General features: G+C 34.4%; 1 long non-coding RNA gene across 1 annotated transcript; it reads right to left on the bottom strand.

Moving 5' to 3' along the window:
* Window positions 1–1505: 1505 nt before the first annotated feature.
* On the bottom strand, window positions 1506–2616 carry LOC131618432 (uncharacterized). Its single transcript, XR_009288842.1, has 3 exons — window positions 2330–2616; window positions 1696–1799; window positions 1506–1600 (listed from the first exon to the last, which is right to left on the bottom strand). It is a non-coding gene; the product is annotated as an uncharacterized LOC131618432 (long non-coding RNA).
* Between the last annotated feature and the right edge of the window lie 379 nt (window positions 2617–2995).

Here is a 2995-nt window from a genome sequence, read left to right as displayed (position 1 = left end):
AAAAAAAAACTTACATGGTTAGATGGGTCCTCTTGCTCTATGAAATGTTCCATCTGTCAAAATCAAAACAACCAAAAATAATATCAGAAAACAACAATTTATTTAGGAAGCATGTTAGGAAGCACTTATGGATATCTTCAATAAGATAACATAGTTCATGATATTTCCTATCAGCATCCCATAATTCATATTTCTTCAGCTCTCAAAAATACAAATTGTTTAACAAATGTTTAATCTCCCATGTCATAAAAGTAGCTTCTTATGATGAATAGAAGTTAGAAATAACCAAGTCATTATGCAGAATAGCAATTTCAACCACTCCTTTAAAGCTGTTTCGCCAAGATTGTTCCAACCATAAATAACCAAGTCATTATGCAAAAAAATTCTAGTAAGGATCATAAAATTAAAAATGAGAAAACTTATTTTCAATTTGACATCTAGGACATTCTATTATACTCTTGTATCATAATATATATAGAAAAAACACTACAATGAAATGCCACTTCAATGATCAAATGTTTATGCGGACGATTGCTACAAGACATAACTTTAAAGAATGTCTTTTTTGTATCACTTACATGGTCAAGAACCATCTACATGATATGATATAAGGGTCACTCTTCTTGAAATATTGCAAAAGCTGAAACATTTCAAAAGATAAATAGTTAATATAAAACAATTATTAATCATGTATTCCAGCTATACAAATGATAGTAAAACACAAAAAAATATGATGGTATGAGAGCTCGAATACTCGACGCAATCCCACAGTAATAGTGTTAGATTATAATATTACATATCAAATTGAATGGCACAATAGTATTAGTAATTGTGACTGCAATTGCAATCTAAAACCATAAGAACTTACGTAACACCGACAACGTTGCCTGTAGAAGCAACAAGGGAGGCAATTTAATATACATTTGTGTTTAAATATATATTATCACCGAAACAATGGATGAGCTTGGAAGAGAAGTGAAGTTATAACACATCCAGAGACAGACATCGCTGATAAAGTTATGGTCAAGCAATAAGGAGAACCCACGATTAATCTCATTAGAACAATTGAGCTAATAAAGTAAAGGTACTGATAATCAGTATCTACCTTCAGAGTGAGATCTAATGCTCCACTGATAATCGTCGCCTCATCATGTGTGAGTTCACCTCCTTTACCAGCCTATAACAATCAACAAAATGAAAATTACCAAGATTGAAATAAAAGAACAACTTCCGAGTATGTCATATAGTATTTCTTATAGGACTTCTCAAATGCTATACAAGTGCTTATACCATAAGATAAGTTCAAATAAATAGTTTAATAAGAACTTCAATTAGAATATGAATACATAAGCCTGCACGTTACAAAGGAAATATGAAAGGATAGCTCAACAGAAACACACTAACACCTATAATGATGCACTCAAATATTTATCATAATTTGGGAGCGTTCATTGTGGCATAAGAATTATACTAAATTGAACATAAAAGCAAGACTTAAGTAAACACCTATGTAGTGTTTTGCAACTGCATCTTTCTTAGAAGACCTGTTAAGTTCTTCTGCACGAACACGTAGCTCATCATTGCAGCGCCATATTGACAGCTACAGAAACAAAAGGGAAGTTAGCATTATGGTGCCATAGTAATAAACCATCCACAATCATATCGTTTAAAAAGTTTTAGATCGCTCTAAATTACTTCAAACATAAGATCCTCAATCTGGGAGTAATACAAATTAGCAGCCATCATTCTAGCCAATAGGCAAACATCTCTTGTCACTTCAGGAGTTACTCTTGGATTTCCTGCATCATTTTTTGCATAGTTAGACATGAGAGAAAGGACTTCGCTACAACAATAGAATCTCCAGCATCCAAACTATCAGGGTCAAAAGCAACTCCACGATGAACCTACACATCTGACATTGTTTAAAAGAAAATGCATTGTTACAAAATAAAACAAAACCATCATCTTCATTCTCAAACCCCAAACTACTCAACAACATTCTCAAACCCACAAATTCTTCACTCATTCGGTTTTCTCTTCAAATTCAACTCAGACCTCACAACAACACCCTCAACCTCACGAACCTAACACCAAAAACCTCATTACTCAGCAAAGTAACAAACCCAGCAACAACAACAAAACCGACACAATAACCACTCAAAATACACAACCCTTAACTCAGTGTTCAACCTACCCTCACGACAACCCTCACACAACCGCAGCACCACGCACACAGTAGCCAAACACACAACACACACGAATCGCATACGCTGAGCAAGGAGAAGAAGAAATCAAACACAGAAGCAAGTCGGAAGAGGAAGAAGGTTACCTGAGGTATTCAAGTCGTATTTTCGTTGATTTGTAATTGTTACTTTCAAATTTCACCATGTAACTTGTAAACTGTAACCCCATGAGCATAGTGAAATCGATTTGGGGCTTAGGTTATTTTGCTTGAGTGTTATTGTTTGTGTTGTTCAAATGGATGATGAACGAAGCGGCGAGAATGGTGAGAAGCAGAGAGAAATAGAAACGATTGAGAGAGTACGCAGAAGAGAGAATCTGAATCGATAGAGTGAGAGAGGTTTCATTTGTTGTTTGTTTTCGTGAAGCAGAGCAGATAGAGATTGAGATTGTGAGTTCCTTCCATGAAATCGCCGATGGGTGATATGAAGGGGTTTGCGAGTAGACGTGAGGAAATTGATTGGAGGGTTTGTGGATGGAGACTTGATTCAGCAAAAACGTATTTAGGTTTTCAATTTTTTTTCTTTTTTGTTAATCTAAAAAAAATAGAAAAGAAAATAAATAATGGGAGGGAAACTTAAAAAAAAAAAAAGGGAAGTTTTGGGGGTATATTTATTTGGATTTGGACCACAATTTTTAGTCAAGATTATAAGGCCGTGGTTTTCCTTTGCAGCTTAAAATATCCGCAGTTGTATAAAGGCCACAGTTTCATACTTCATATTCAATATTTTATAACATAATTCTACGCTTTGAA

This window comes from Vicia villosa, linkage group LG7, assembly GCF_029867415.1.
Source record: "Vicia villosa cultivar HV-30 ecotype Madison, WI linkage group LG7, Vvil1.0, whole genome shotgun sequence".
In the NCBI taxonomy this organism is placed as follows: Eukaryota; Viridiplantae; Streptophyta; class Magnoliopsida; order Fabales; family Fabaceae; genus Vicia; species Vicia villosa.
Note: the sequence above shows the minus strand (reverse complement) of the source record. Positions and strands in the feature narration are given on the sequence as shown.